The following is a 16,803-nucleotide window of genomic DNA, read 5'->3' on the forward strand; positions in this document are numbered from 1 at the left end:
CTAATCGTTTAGCAACAATACTCCGTGTCGTATGTTGTGAACAACCCTGTATGTTTTTATTTAATTCTATCAACAAAACAAAGTGCCATTCATAATTTTTCAACAAATGAATGATAATCAAATTACATTATTTCTGTTTTATGTTTTATGGGGATACATATACATACTTAATTTCAAGTGTTATTGTCTGAAATTGATAAAAAGTATTTAAAGATGAAAAAATATTTACCGATTATTACATCCATTGACTAATTATATTTTAAGTGTGTACTTATTAAATTAAGAGAACGATGAACGTGTATGTACTTCAAAAGAACCAGTTTAAAAATACGTATTATTTTTTTATCTTCAAAAATAATATTATTATGAAATGGCGTTTGCAGGTCGCCATTTTTTTTAATAACATTGGGTGTGCACTATGTGCGCATATTTTAAGTGAAACTTCTTCTTACAATCTGTCTGTCTGTCCGTCTGTACGGCTGAGGACTCCATTCGGGTACCTCTATCCATGTGCCGAGTTTGGTTCCAATCAACGACTAAAGAATACAAGGACATATAACACCCGACCACAAATTACCTATAACAGATGCGAAAGAAAGCGACTGCATCGGAAACCGCTCGGCAAACCCGACACGCCTATTAAGTGGTGTAAATACACCAGTCGTTTAGTCCGGAAACCTATGCTGTGTCGTATTCGCTTGCTGGAATGACATAGTGCGTGGTTATATGTTTCTTTTTAAAAACGCGTGTAGGATTTTTGTTGAACTTTTGAACTGTTATTTCTAAGTTGCTCGTCATATTATATCAGCTCGTAGGAGATTAGAAAAAAAAAGATATTTATAGTATAAAAAATTAATTTATTTAACAAAATTTAAAGATGTGACAAAATAGTTACCTTTCTATTTCTTCTATCGGACTTTTTTGGACTATATAAATCTTTATTTGTAAACTTTAATACATCAAATATTTTCAATCTAATAAATCATTTAATGATGTAAATAAGAGCAAATTTCTCACATGGGTGGTCAAATTTTATAGTTTTCATTATATCAAACAGCCTCTGAGAAATGTTTTCAACTCAAAATGCCTTTAATTATGTTTGACTACATCATTAAAAAGGGTCTTCAAATACATCAATGTGATATTTTTCTAAAATTTGCAAAAGAATCCGAATCTCTGGATAACTCGAAATTATTTACCCCTTTAAAAGCCTTTGATCATGAAAGTGGAAAAATTTGTTCATTTTATTTACAGGCTGGAAAAATTATTTATATTAAATTTTGATGAGTTTTGCACTGAAGAAAACATTCAGAGGCTGTTTGATATAATGAAAACTATAGAATTTGACCACCCATGTGAGAAATTTCCTCTTATTTACATCCTCTGCCTTATTAGATTGAAAATATTTTATGCATTAAAGTTTACAAAAAATAAAGATTTATATAGTCGAAAAAAGTCCGCTAGAACCAATAGAAATGTAACTATTTTGTCACATCTTTAAATTTTGTTAAATAAATTAATTTTTTATACTATAAATATCTTTTTTTTTCCTAATCTCGTACGAGCTGATATAATATGACGAGCAATCTATTAAATTACTGTGAGATTATACAGAAAAGTCCACAGACTTCGAGACATAGGAAAATCAAGTCCATTTAGCGTGTGTCCAAATTTTGACAAGTTTTCAAAAATGACAGTTTTGTTTAAACTGACATTTAATTTCACCTGACTTCTCGGTGAATGATTTCTTTTTATGGGGGTACATAGAATCTAAAATTTACAGCCATGAAGAAATTCAAAATTTGGAACAGTTAAGGCAGAAAATATTTAATGCCTTTGACACTGTCACCCCTGATATGTTATCCAATGTGGGGAGGGGATTTTATGATCGTTTGGTTTAATGCAAGAGGGAGGCACTTTTGAACAATTTTTGTAATTTTTTAAATTTCATTATCCTGTTTTTTTACCGTTTACCCATTACCTACCTTGACGAACATGGGAAAACAAAGGTCCTTTTCAGGACCACAAATATTTTGATTGAGAAAATTGGTAACTTTTTTTTGGATTAATAAACAAAAGTTGTTAATATAATACCAATTTAAAAGTGTTTTAGTAGTTTTAATACACACTATGATATAAAATTTATTATTATTATAATGTACATTATTAATACTATTGTTCATTCGAAATGGCATTAAGGCCCAATTGCAACAATGATTTAAATTTTTTTTAAAGATAAGTAGAGCTTAGAATGAGCTGTATTTATATTTACTTTAATATTCACCTTAAATGAGGGAATTTGACTGATACAATTTTTGAATTTGAATTGTTTTTAATGATAGTAACAATTTTAGTTCAATTTTTAATAAAATTTATTTAATATTAATAGATCAAGAGATTTGTAACCTCTTTTAGCGATTTATAACATTCTCAAATGAATTACAGGTGCCCTTATTTTTTATGAAAATCGCCCAGCTTTTTTCATAGTCGCTGCAGTTGCTATAGCTAGAAAAAACTAATTTTTAAGGTGTGAAAATTGCGACACACGCTAAATAGACTTGATTTCGTATGTCTCGAAGTCTGTGGACCTTTTTGTATGCCTCGATAACATATTGGTGCAGATTATTTTCACCCAAACAAATAATAACCCAAACTATACATTGATGCGGATTGTCTATGAACTCTCTCTGAAGGTCACAGAAACCTGAACACGTAATTCGGTGTTCTTTCGCATCTGTTATAGGTAATTTGTGACCCGACACCCCAAATTGTTACCATGGCTCCAAACAGTGCCGTGGCCATATATTTTTCTTAACTTAGATACTTGAAGGGATATTTATATTTTTGATAAATTTTTGGACTACGCCTATGGTGTCGGCGGTGGTATCATACTAGGGTTGGAAAAAATCATGATTTTTTAAAAAAAATCAAAAAAATAAGATTTTTTTGATTTAAATCAGATTTTTTTGATTTTAATTCAAAACAATATTTAAATCGGATTTCCAAATGACTATAGGACTTATTTCCAATTAAAGTCCTATCCTAAATGGCTAAATCTTTATAACTCTGCCCAATATCGATAACATTAACCATTCTACGGTGCGTTTGTCATTGTTCCACATCGGTCACCAATATATTTCGCAAAAAAGTCGCTCGCTTCAGATCAAAAGGATTTTTTTCAAAAGTCTCAAAAGTATTAATTTTTGTCACTTTAATGGCTATTAGGCATAAAAGTAAAGCACTGTTACGCCTAAGCTCAAAAGTACAAAAATATATTATTAAACTGATATTAAGTGTCAAATTCAACGAGTGTACAAATTGTTGCTCGATTACTGTTTATGTTAATTGCAATGTTTCAAATTGATTAAAAAATGATTTGTTGTTGTTTTAAAAAAATAGTATGTTCTATTCGGAGTAAAAAAGTACTTTATGTGCTTCCTTGTAACGTCGGAATAGCTTTACGATGGTCCTTCAAAGGTACAGCATTATCAAAAAAAGTATAATTTTTACTCCTAATAAAACAATACACTATTGTTCGGAAATAGTCTTAAGTCGAGAATGAAATTAGTATTATCTAATGTCAAAGTGTAAAATACTTACTGCAGATCAAAATGTCGGTAAGAATTTGGAAACATACCAACGTTTCAAAAAAAATATATAAAACAACATATTTTCTAACAACCATTATAGATTTTCGGGAATGAAGATATATCTCTATATCAGAAGAATATAGTTCTGCACTAGTCGGTGAATGATATGTATTCGAAAAGCGAATTTTTGTCACTTATGTATAAATTTTAAAATAAATCCCTGCGTTTAGCGGTCTAATGGATTCACACGAAATTACTTCAAAAATCGGCCCAACATTTAAATTGATGAATAGATATTTTTATATAGTTTTATAACATTTACAATTATTTTTCGATTTATTAACTGTTATATCTGTTATAGAAATATTTTTTATAGTTTTCTAGGATATATTTTTATAACTTTTACAGTTATTTTTTGATTTATAATAAAGTTTCAATAAAGTTATTTTTTTGATTTAAATCACATGATTAAAATTAAAAAAATCACTTGATTTATATCACGATTTAAAGCATGATTTAAACCATTTGACTTAAAATGACATTGATTTAAATCATTGCCAACCCTGTATCATACTAATTAATAATGAAAAAAACGTATTAAAATGTTAACAAAAGGTACAAAACTAGTATCGACGATTAGCGTATATCAAGTACATATAGTATCAGAAAAATAGTTACCAAATTCGATAAGAAAACGCTAAAATGGTGGAGTGGACGGCTACTTATGGAAACGCAACTCCTGGCTCTTACTTATCATTGCGGCTTTTACACTTGAAAGCTGAACACATCACCATTGTAGTAAAGTTTATACAGAATTCACTACACACAACCAATTATTCAAAATCGCTAAAATTGTCGCTGTTAACTAGGTGGTGACTCATCCGTAGGCTCCAATATGATGACGTCTAACATAACAAATTCTGCTGCAGCCCGTATATGGGCGTTACATGTATTCTTTAGTCATTGGTTCCAATCGACCCATAATTAAGCAAAATCCTGATGATTTCGTTAATATACAGGGTGTTTCATTTAAAAAGAAAACGAAAAAAAATTATTTTATATTCCATCCATCCTGTATGATTTACGATTACCATGTTTATAGCAAAGTAAGAAGAAACCATCTAAAGTAAATATCTAATATAGTTTTGATTTCAGAACAGTTGTAGTATTATTAATATTTTTTTAAGAAGGGTTGAAAAATATATATTTTTGATTTATTTTTTAATATCTCTGAAACTAATCGAAATAGATTTACTCATATCTTAGAATTATGTAAAGTGATCTGAAAGGAAGTCAAAAATGCAATAATAAACAAGGTGTTCCATTTTCAACTTTATCAGTAAATGCACATTCAATTTAATGGAATTTACGTTTTTTGTTTTTATTTCAAATAGTTTTGGTTTGAAACAAACTATATATATTGAAAATTTTTGGGAAAAAAACTCAAATTATTTCAGAATCTAAAAATATTTTACCAACGTTTTTTTCATTATTAGTCATTATTTGTCATCAGCAATAATTTCCCAAGTTTATGCGTATAGGTTAAAAATCACCCTGTATATAAAAAAATAAATAAATAACTGTTGCGTTTTCGCATCATTGATAAAAAATGGGTTAATGACTTAAATCTTTTCTAAAAAGACTTAAATCTTTTTTAATGACTTAAATCTTTTTCTATTTCGGAATAAATAGTGTAATTTCTTTATAATAAATCACAAGTCATTTTGAAAATGACTTAAATTTTAAGTCTTAAGTCGGCTTTCGAAATATGACTTAAAATCAAATGATTTAAGTGCATCTTCCGTCCAGCCGCCGCGTCCAGCTGTCGCGTCCAGCCGTCGCGTCCAGCCGTCGCGTCCAGCCGTCGCCTCCAGCCGTCGAGTCCAGCTGTTCGCGTCCAGCCGTCGCGTCCAGTCATCGCCTCCAGCCGTAGCGTCCAGCCGTCGCGTCCAGCCGTCGCACAGTGGTCTAAATGGAAAAATTACGGGGACACTCAAAAGTTGTTTCTGAAATAAAGGAAATAATTGTTATTTATAATGTTTTTATGTAAAATTACACTCCTCAAATTTTTTTTTTACATTTTTACCTTCCTATTTTATACAGGGTGAGTTTCCTACGATGTTCTCTATGGGCATCTCGGAAACTACTGGAGATAGAGAGTCGGTTAAATAGGGAAAGAATTGCAGTTTTGTGGGGTCATAAATATGCGCCTTTTAGGTTTTTGAAAAAGTTCATGGCTTACTATATATTTCGAAAAAACAAATTTAGGCTATTTTAAAAATTGTCCCTAATTCCATTACAATCTATTTTAGACAAAAAGTGTTCAGATAAAAGTTGTAGATAATCACATTCCTAATGAGTTTGTGTTCTCCGATTTTTCATAAAACCTGTCATTTTTGACATATGACACAAACATATGTTTTTTTAAATTGAAACCATAGTTGGCTATGATTTCATAAAAAGCGCCATTTTTTAAGCTTTTCAGCAATATAAGCTGTAATATGTTTCTTTCACAAAATTACTGAGTTATAGCCAATTCTTATCTTTCTTGACAAATTTCACTTAGTTAGCCATGGAAACAAGTTCAATCGTCGTTGCTCTCAGAAATGTAAAATTGTGTCACATCCAATCTTTGTAAATTAAAATAAACAAAAATTGTAAATAAAAATTTGTCAAATGAAGAAAAGCGTGGAGGATTATTGGTTCAACTTTTCTTGGCCATACAGGATACGTTGACCGGTGAAAGTTACTTACGTTTTTTAGAGAACGGTTTTCAATGGTGTTCAAATTTTGTTGTGATTTATAACTTATAAAAAGACAAAATATGTTATTAAACGGCTCTTTACAATTTAGATTACACAAACTAAAACTCAAAAAAATAATATCACTACATACACTTTAAGTTATTTTAGAAAATGTTAAAAAAATCCGTAATTATTTTGAGTACAAAAATGCATCTTTTTAAAACTGAATTTCTAGCTATTGTCACAGAACGACCGGTCGACTTAATTAAACTTCTCCTGTTCCGCCTCTTCGAGTGCCTCTCTTAATTCATAAGTTTTTTTGTAAACCTTGTTGTTAACCATACCGCATAAAAAAATCTAAAATGGATAGGTCAGGTGACCGAGGAGACCCAATTGATCCACCTCCCTAAGTCTACATAATTATGATATAAATAATTTTTTAAATAACATTTCTTTCATTGTGGGGGGGTTGGTGCGTCATAATGAAGTCATGTAACAGAGTTCCAACATAAGTCATGTTGGAACCACTGTATTAATGCGCGAGTATCTAAATTTAACTTTTCTAACATATCTTGAAAACCGTTTTCTAAAAAACGTAACGTTCACCGGTCAACGTATCCTCGAAACTGTATGGCCAAGAAAAGTTGAACAAATAATTCTACACGCTGTTCTTCATTTAAAAAAACTCTTATTTACAATTTTTGTTTATGTTAATTTATTTTCATTTCTGAGACAAGAAACAAATTTCTTGCAGAAAACAAATTTCTTGCAGTAGAGGTATATAATAAAATTATATAAGGATTCTTGCCACTTAACTGCTAATATAGAAATTTAATTCTACGCTGTGTTTGTCATAATGCGGATCAACCTGCTCTCACTACCGGTTTCGGAGCCCTACTCCATCATCAGGTGAGCTTGGTTGTTTTCTATTTTTATAATTTGGCTTGCCTGAAAAAAAGCCTTTTACCATTCTTTAACTATCGATAGATGCGCCTCGGTGGTACGAAAGTACTACCATTGCACGCAGGCCGCTATCTCCCGTTCGGGACTTAATATCTAACCGATACTTTCCGACAAGTCGGAATTAACTATCTCTACGCTGTGGTTGTCATTTTGTGGATCTCCCAAGCTCACCTGATGATGGAATAGGGCTCGAAACCGGTAGTGAGAGCAGGTTGATCCGCATTATGACAAACACAGCGTAGAATTAAATTTCTATATTAGCAGTTAAGTGGCAAGAATCCTTATATAATTTTATTATATACCTCTACTGCAAGAAATTTGTTTTCTATTTTTTAAAAAATAACTGTTGCGTTTTCGCATCATTGGTAAAAATGGGTTAATGACTTAAATCTTTTCTAAAAAGACTTAACGGTCAAAAGGTCACTGATCGCCATCAAAAACTGATTTAAACCCTCCAAGTATGTCCGTCCCTGATTATATTTCCTGTTTATCTACTTTTTATTTTATAGTTATATGGGATTTTAAATTCCAGAGATTGCTAATAGTGAAATTTAAATAAAACATGTAAGTTTTGAGATTATTCCCAAATATTTTTACAATACCTCTGTATAAATAAAAGGCGGCATCAAAAGCACATATTGTATAAAGCGATATCTTTACAATATCGTAATTCATATTCATAAAAGCACATCGTGATAGTTATTTGTTTTGGAGTAGAAATCTCGTGCACCTAGATTCTGCTAATTTCAAATCTTCAAATTCACATTTTTCTCTGTCATATAACAATAAATATTGACTATTCTTAGGGATGAACGAGACCGATCTTCGTCTTGCGGTCTTGGCATTGGTGTTGCTTTTTGTACAAGACCAAGACCGAAGAATATAGAATCAACGGTGCCCCGGTTGATGGGTAAACCCGTTTCCGATCCTGGGAACATTTTTTCTATATGTGGGTGCAGACGGTTTGACATAATTTTTGCAAGAATTTTTCCTCCGATAGCCACTATGAAAATTCCTCGGTAGTTTCCGCAATCTGATGCACTTCCTTTGTTCTTAAATATATTCACTATATTGGCGTTGCGAACGCCCTGAGATACCTCTCCGCTTTCTCATATGCCACTGAAGAGAGCATTACCAATAACATTGGCATTACCTTAACATTACCAATAAGTTCTTTACTTGCATATTCATAGATTTCCGCCAGAATCGCGTCACAGCCAGCTGATTTTTTAATATGTTTTATGGAGGACTTTATTTCCTATTCTATTATTGGGATATCTATCTAATACATCAAGGCTGTTATACTGATGTATTCATAAAATAATTAACTAGAAAGAAGTGTCAACTCTGTGTTAAATCGTGGAAACACGATACGCCACCGAAAGCCTTCGTTGTCGTCGGGAGAACTAACTTTCCAATTGACAGGTTGACATGATAAGGACATGATGGCTTAATTTTCATTTCCGTTTCCGGTTATACAATGGCGTTCCCTCTTTCAGTTCAAATGTATTTTGTATTTTTTCTTTTCATAAATAAAACCAAAAAATAATTTATTCACATATATTTATTTGAAATATGGAACAACGTGACTAAATAAATATAAAAATATAGAGGATTGTATTGTTTCAATACCAATTAGTTAATTATATGCACTTTTAACGTAAATTAGTTAAGGTATAAGCATGACTTACAGTAATTTGTAAATAAACACACGCATTCGCAAACTTCAAGGACAGAAAACGGACACAGGAACATGAAAACGGGAGCCTTATACAAAAACCTGAAAACAGAAAAACAATTTTTTTATACAAAAATTAACAATGTAAAAATATCAATAGGTATAAAATATAAATAAACTGTTTAAAAAAAGCGTCCATTATTCCCAAAGAACCTGGCTTATAAATCAAAAAGATGCAAAAAGAGACTTTTAGTCGGATAACATAATCAGATTATCAGTCCGATTTATTGCTTTATTGACAATAAATCGCACATACTGGAGATAACTAATGTTGGCTATAGTTAAAAATGATCTTACCTTGCTGTAAATTGTTTCCATTTTCAAAAAAATCGCCGATCAAAGAGATTATAACACCATTTTCTTGCATCTAAAAAATGTAAAAACAGTGTTTATTTACTACCTATTTTTGATATACATGGGACATACCTACTACTGCAGAAACGTCATTTTCTCCAGGATTCTTCATGTAATTTATATTTTATATACTTTATTACCTTTATATTTATAAATTTCAGCCGAAATATTAAATTGAACTTCCAAAACGAAACTAAACGGAATGAATTAAAATGGCGTCGAATATTTTCGAATTTGTTCTAGAACAAATCTGAAGTTGTCTCTGAAACTGAAATCTGTCAATTCTAAACTGTGAAGTAGATAATAGTTAGACAAAACAATGCTGTCCTTGTCTAGGCGGCCATACTTGTCGTGAGGAGAATGACAGGAATGACACTAATGACTGTTTCCAATTTTCCTATTTCACTGTCACCCCCCTGGATGTATTATTGTGTTTAGTGCTTCTTATTGGGGTTGTTTTCATGGTTAAGGACTGTAATACTCTTTCCAGCGATTGCTGATTTGCTCGTCCTCGTTTAGAAATTCACTGTTTTGTGCCTTGATTGGGCAGCTTACCTTCTTGGTTGGGCCCATCTATATACGTATACTTCTTTTACAGCCTCGAAGAATATACGATAGTCGTGATGCGCGGCCTACTCTTGAATCTGATTACGACCTTTAATTGGCGCAGGTTTCTTCGAAGTGTTGTTGGCTGCTTTAAATTTGTCCACCAGCCTTGGATTGTGTGGATTTGCAGTGACTGCTTGATGTGCTCTCTGCTTTTGTACCAACAAAGCCTGTATATGCGGTTGATTTTCGTTAAACCAGTCTGGTTGTTTCTTTTTGTTGGATTTTCGAAATACTGCTTCGCTGGTATTATAAATTCCATCCCTTAATTGTGTCCAGCCTTGTTCAGCTTCCAACATCGGGATTGAAGTTATCGGCGAAAGTGATTCCTTGATGGCTTCCCGGAGGGCGTCGCACAGAGGGGATTTTTTCCAAATTCGTGGCCAAAATTTAAAATTCTGAAATGAGCAATATTCTCATAATTAATATTTAAAATGAAAGGCAACCTATCTATTTATAAGCTAAAAAAAATTATTATAAATTTTCACCGTACTCTTTACTTACGTTGATCCAAAGTTAGCCTTGGCAAGACAAAATCTTATGCTGGCTGTCATTACTTAAATTTTCGTTACTAATGACGTTTGGTTTTATTGCGTTTCCAATAATTTTGTGCGAAAAGTGAAACATGGATTGTGTACCTTTATGTATGTAGAATAATATAATATTTTACTTAGTAGTATTTTAAAAATGCATATATAAACTTTTATTGGTTTTGTTTTCTATTGTTCAAAATGAAAAAAGAAAAAAATAAGCGTTCATTCGGTTAAGCATTTGGTACCCTATTAATGCGTATTAAGCTCAATGCTTTTCACTGTCTTATTTATCAATGCTTAATCTTATTAACTGTGTTAAAACTGACTGCTAGTTTTTGCTAATCTGTTCAAAATAACAGATTTTTGGCTCTAAACGTAATGTGAAATCTACTTATATAATAGAATAAACTGTCTCACTAACAGCCACTTGCATCAATATTTTTTTAAGGGACCGTTAGGTTAAGGGTCTTTTAAGTACCATTTTCACACTGATTGATGAACTGTACGTCACGTCAAATAAATGGCACCTTTAAATATAATTGTCCTTTAGTTAATGGACACTTAAAAAAATGTCTGTGAAAGTGACTGTAAGTGACGGCTATAGGTACATATCAATGCACAGCTTAAACCTCTGGATCTAGAGACTTGAAATTTTGCACAAAGATTTCTTATACAAAGTAGGCGAGCAATAAGAAAGAATTTTATAAAACTTGAATTTAAAGGGGTTGTAACCACCCTTTCAATATTGAAATATTTTTTATTTAAGAAACCACTGGTTTCGCGACAAAATGCTTGAACACGTATTTTTTATTTTTGTTTTTGACATACGAAGATATTTTTTTCCACAACGATTGTCCCATAGGGTGTGAATATAACCCCCTTCTCATCAAGCTGAAACCAATGGGAGTAAAAAGCTGAATTTGGGCTTACGTATAGATTGTTAGGTGTAGAGGTTCAATAAGTAGGGATTTTTCGAAACCCAAATTTTAAGGGATGATTTTTTACCCCTTAAATAATTTTTATTTAAAAAAAACATTGATTTTGGTGCAAAGTGATAGGAAATACGCGTTCAACCATTTTTCTGCAAAATTAACTATTTTTTAAAATAAAACATATTTTAGGGACCCTTAAAACAATTTATCACACCCTTAAAATTCATATGTAATGAAAATGAAAAACATAAGAACAATTTCCAAAAAATACATGTTTAAAGATGAAAACTACTGAATATTTTCTTCTAATAATTAATATTACCTCTGTTTCGAACTTTGCAATTTTTATCACCCTGTATAGCATCAAAGTGTATAATAAACATTTTCTTAGTAAATATGACTCACTTTTAATGTAAATACTAGTTTTGAAAAGAAATAGTAAGTTTATCCTACAAAAATCATTTTGGCCACGAATTTGTAAAAAATCCCCTCTGTGCGTCCGTCGGTGGAATCGTTTTTCTCTAGAGTCCGTACGTTCAATCTGGTTATGTTGTTTTGCCTTTTACAGTACGGATGTTTGGGTTTTAACTGGATTTTGATTTTTGAAGTTAAAAGTCGGTGGTCAGTGCCGCATTCGGCATCTATTCTGGCTTTTGTGAGTCTGACATATTTCAGATGCGTTCTTCGAACGATTACGTAGTCCAATTGATGCCAGTGGCCTGATCTGGGATGTTTCCAGGTACCTTTAAACGTGTCCCTCAACATGAACCATGTATTGGCGATGCAAAGATTATACTCAGTGCATGTTTTGAATAAGCATTCACCATTGCTATTTACGTTTCCTATTCCATGTTTTCCCAATACGTCAGGCCATATTCCTGCTTTTTGCCGACACGGGCATTAAAGTCCCCTAGTTTTAGCGTATCGGGTAGGAGCGTAGGCACTAATAATGTTGAGGTAAGTTTGATATAGGGTAACTTAGCGTCATAAGACGTTTAGAAACACCAATAGGTACTTCCGTTAGTCTAGTTAACGATTTCGTTTTTGACTGCAATGCCTACATCACGAATTCTCCTGTGTGTTGCGGGGTGACCCTTCCAAAACAAGGTGTAATGCTCCTCAGTCAGGCTACCTTCATCCGCACAGCGAGTTTCACTAAGAGCGGTATCATCTAATTTAGCCGGTAGAGTTCCTGTGAGACCAGTGCTGTTCTTCCCTCTGGTCGATTTGAATTTGTCTCGTCCAGTAGAGTGCAGACGTTCCACGCCGCAAACGTGAAACAATTATGTTTTTTGTTTCTCCGATGATAGGCTCGAGTAGGCACCCCCTCCCGGAGATCCAATTGAGGGCGTATTTTACCTCCGGACGATGTTTTGTCCCACTCGAATGTTCCATCATTGATGTGTGTTAGCTGCGTGAAAAGGTTTAACTTTGGCGGTTACGCTGCCACAGTTTTAGCTGCAACTGTAGCACGGGATGGCTATGGCACAGTGAGGACCAGGTGGATGACACTTCTTATGGGAGAACTGGCAATGGTTGAAAACTTGACTACATTTTCTAGGAATCTTCCTTACCGATAAATTATTGACAAGAGTGACAGATAAAACCTTGACGTTCTTTCAGTATTCCAGTTCATCTCTTTTTCTTTCTACAGTGTGCGTTGAAAGGAGACAAAATTTTTGTGTTAATAAATATTTATTATAACTTATCTATTTTTATTAGAATTATATATTTTTATAACGAATTATAATATAATTTATAACGAAGAATTTTAATAACTACCAACATTTATCCACAACGTAAAATAAAACAACAAATTATTGAGTCTACCCATGATACAAAGAATACAAGGTATGATATTGCGCAGGTTGGTTACTACGTCACAGGTGATAAACGGCACCATTGGTTGGCAAGCACCGCGCGCCAATTTCAAATTGTCAAACAGATGACACAATAAACGCGAAAATAATTTTTCAAATGTCAAGCTCGATAATTTGACATAACTTTTGGGGTTATGTCCTGATTCTTACCTATTTTAGGTCTTTTTTTATTAGTGGCAATTGAACAATATGGATATTTTTCTGTATGGCGTATGACGTCACAGGTGGTATGCGCAAACTTAACGAAATTGGAGCCGCTATCGATTATACCTTGTTTTCTTTGTACCATGGAGTCTACCCCACGTCTACCCTACATCATAGTTTTACATTTTTTAAATAAAATTAGAACGCCACTGATAAACCGGAATTTAAGTCGGCCATATTTGAGGTCCATCGCGGTGTACCTAAGATTTTTGATATGCTCCTTCCTTAGTCTTCTTATTCAAAGGTTAATAACGTACAGTTTGTGCAGTTTATCTGGAGACAGATTAAAAAACATATTTTTAGATTATCAGAATCTTTATTTCTAAAAAGCTTCGTCACTTTAGTAAACAACAGATGCACTAATCCAAGATTTAAAAGTGATTGTCTCGATTATAGGATACTTTAAAAAAATCAAACACACCTATCAAAAATGTATTTACATAAGTACTAGTTTTTTTTTTTGTTTTAATATTTGTTGAAATACTGTATCCATTAAGTTATAATAATTTTTTTTGTAAAAAACTACCCTCTGCCCTAATGAACTCTCTGATAATAACTCTTTTGGAACAGTTACCGTATTTACACCAAATTTCATAAAAAATATATACAGGGTCGCCTTTATGTATGGAAACGGTCGATTATTAGGTAAAATATAGGAGGTACCGCAAAAAGTTAATTACAAAAGTTATAGAATTTTTAAATATCTATTAGCGAGTAATAAATTTAAGTATACAGGCTCGTTCATAAAGTCGTGGCACATCAAAGTTTCATTTTTTTTAATAGAACCGTCTGTATGTTATTACATATTTCAATTCTTCCTTCAATTCTAAGAAAAAAGCGAATAACAGAGAATGTACTTCAAACTAGCGATGGGAACTATCGAATGAATTAGACTATCGAATGGTTACTGAATGAATGATTTCAACTATCGAATGGATTCATTCGAATAAAATCATTCATTCATTTGTATACTAAAGCATATGTGACAACCTCGCCGTGCGACTAAATGGTTATCGTTAAGCCACGACTATCGAATGCTTTTGATAAATGAAATTTAGTATTCGTTTGATTTTTGTCTGCGTCAGTGCATTATTAGTTCTTCCAAATTTTATAACTTGCCTTCTAAATACTGTGCTATTTTTTGCGTTTATTAAAATATTTAAAAATACTAAAGTAGTAGTTTTTTTTTAATTGACGATTGTGTACGTGTGCAGGTGGTCAAAATTTTTCCGAAAATTTGTGTGATTTTCCGATCTTTCAATTATTTAATTTTATACGGTATATGGTCTATTTTTTTTAATGGGAAATTTTGAGAAGTAACAATTTTTAAGAGAGATGAGGTGAACTTATTAATTAATTTTAAAATACATATGTATTTGTATTTTAGATGTTTTAGTAATATGAATTAGTTGAACTTAATAATCATATTTAAGTAATGTAGTAATGCGGTTAAGTAAATGGTTATCGAACTCAAATTTTGGGATGAGAAAATTAAATTGATTGATTAAAGTTTTACACGTGCCAATTTAAAAAAAAAGTTAACGATATTTGTATTTTGTTTATGCTAATTCTCTTACATGTAGATTTTTGCGAAGAAATATTTCATTTATTTTTTAAAGTAAATGCCAGTAAAAGCAAATATTATTTTTAAATACTAATACAAAGTAATAAAAAGTAATACACATATATAATTTTGATTTTTAATTTTTTATTTATATTTTTCTTCTATTACACTGCATGCTTAGAAAATTAATAAATGTTTATATTTCATGATTTTAAAATTTGTTGTTAATATAACGAATTAGTTCTGTAATTATTATTATTGAGAGACTATATTATTTTTAAATAGGATCTAATATAAATAATTTTGACTTCTAATTTGTTGTTTATATTTTGCTACTACTTAAAAAATGTTTATATTAAATGATTTTAAATTTTGGTGTTAATAGGTATAACAAATTATTACTGTTATTATTATTTATTAAACCAGTTTTGCTTAAAAAACATTAAAAAATCATTTTCCTACATCCAAAATAAAAGTATTATTGTAGTGTAACAACAGAATATTAATAAAAAACATGCAAAATATATAGTCATACTAACTAACTATAATACCAAAGAATAATATTCTTTGCTAATACCAACTAAGACGAATATACGGCAACAACGCCGTTCATAATGTATTTTCTGTGTAAATACTAGCACCTCAATAAAAAAAATAATGTGTCCTTATCTTTATCTGACTCAAAATCAAAGATGCCGGGTTTTTTCATACCATTGCCACCGACCGCCGACTGCTGTCGGGTTTCTAGGAAAGAAACCTACGTCGCCGGGCGACAACTAAAATCCAGTTTATATTTTATTATAATCGATCCTGACGAATAAATGAATTTTACAAATGAATGAATTTTATAAATGAATGGTTTTTGCTGCCGAATTAATATATTTCAAGGCAGATGACGCATCTATTCGATATTTTTATTCGAATAGTTTTCAATGAATGTTTTCTTACTAGCTATCGAATTATTCGAATGAATTGCAACTATCGAATGTTTCGATAGTATTCATTCGATAGTTCCCACTACTACTTCAAACCAACCGTTTCCGAGTATAGACTTTTGAAAATATCACTTAAACAATTCGATTTAATTAATTTCGATGTGTTTGATTTGATTTAATGATGCTATTCTGCCGAAATTGTGATACTGTTATAATGGGGTTTGAAATTCCTAATAGCTACTAGTAAATTTAAGTATACAGGGTCGGTCATAAAGTTTTGTTACTTTATTTTTTTTTTAAATGAAACCCCCTGGATATTATTTCATATTTCAATTTTAAGCAATACATATACACAATGTATATCAATTGAAGAATTGAAATGTTAAAGGAAAATTTTGTAATTTTCAAACTTGATATAATCTCTATACATCAATAATAGCTAACTTCAGTCTCTCTTCATTCTAACCAAACCAGTATCTGAGACGATTTTACAAAGGTTATTTCTCCATCTCCAATATCAGTCATACCAAAGTTAATCGCACGAATCGTCTCTACTGGTGTTTCCTCATTTTCCCCACAGACAGTGGCGTAGCAAGGCGGAGGGGGCGGGCCGCCCCGGGCGTCGACCCTCCAAGTACCTGCGGAGCGACAAAAATTTGTTATAAAGGCGGCAGACGGATTCTGTAGGGGCGGCAAACCTCCCTCCTAGAGGTTTTCCGCCCCGGGCGCCCCTAACTCACGCTACGCCACTGCCCACAGA

At 32.0% G+C, this 16,803-nt stretch overlaps 2 protein-coding genes across 2 annotated transcripts in view; one reads left to right on the forward strand and one right to left on the reverse strand.

The window, feature by feature from the left end:
• Positions 1 to 4,495, reverse strand: part of LOC115882714 — a 42,882-nt gene extending 38,387 nt beyond the window's left edge. Inside the window, exon 1 of the mRNA XM_030900938.1 lies at positions 4,269 to 4,495. The gene's annotated coding sequence lies outside the window, so the exon portion shown is untranslated. The remainder of the gene's footprint in view (positions 1 to 4,268) is intronic.
• Positions 1 to 16,803, forward strand: part of LOC115882709 (putative serine protease K12H4.7) — a gene marked incomplete in the record, with an annotated part of 747,005 nt that overhangs the window by 715,427 nt on the left and 14,775 nt on the right.

This window comes from Sitophilus oryzae, unplaced genomic scaffold (genome assembly GCF_002938485.1).
Source record: "Sitophilus oryzae breed Bouriz unplaced genomic scaffold, Soryzae_2.0 scaffold_179_pilon_pilon, whole genome shotgun sequence".
Classification (NCBI taxonomy): domain Eukaryota; kingdom Metazoa; phylum Arthropoda; class Insecta; order Coleoptera; family Curculionidae; genus Sitophilus; species Sitophilus oryzae.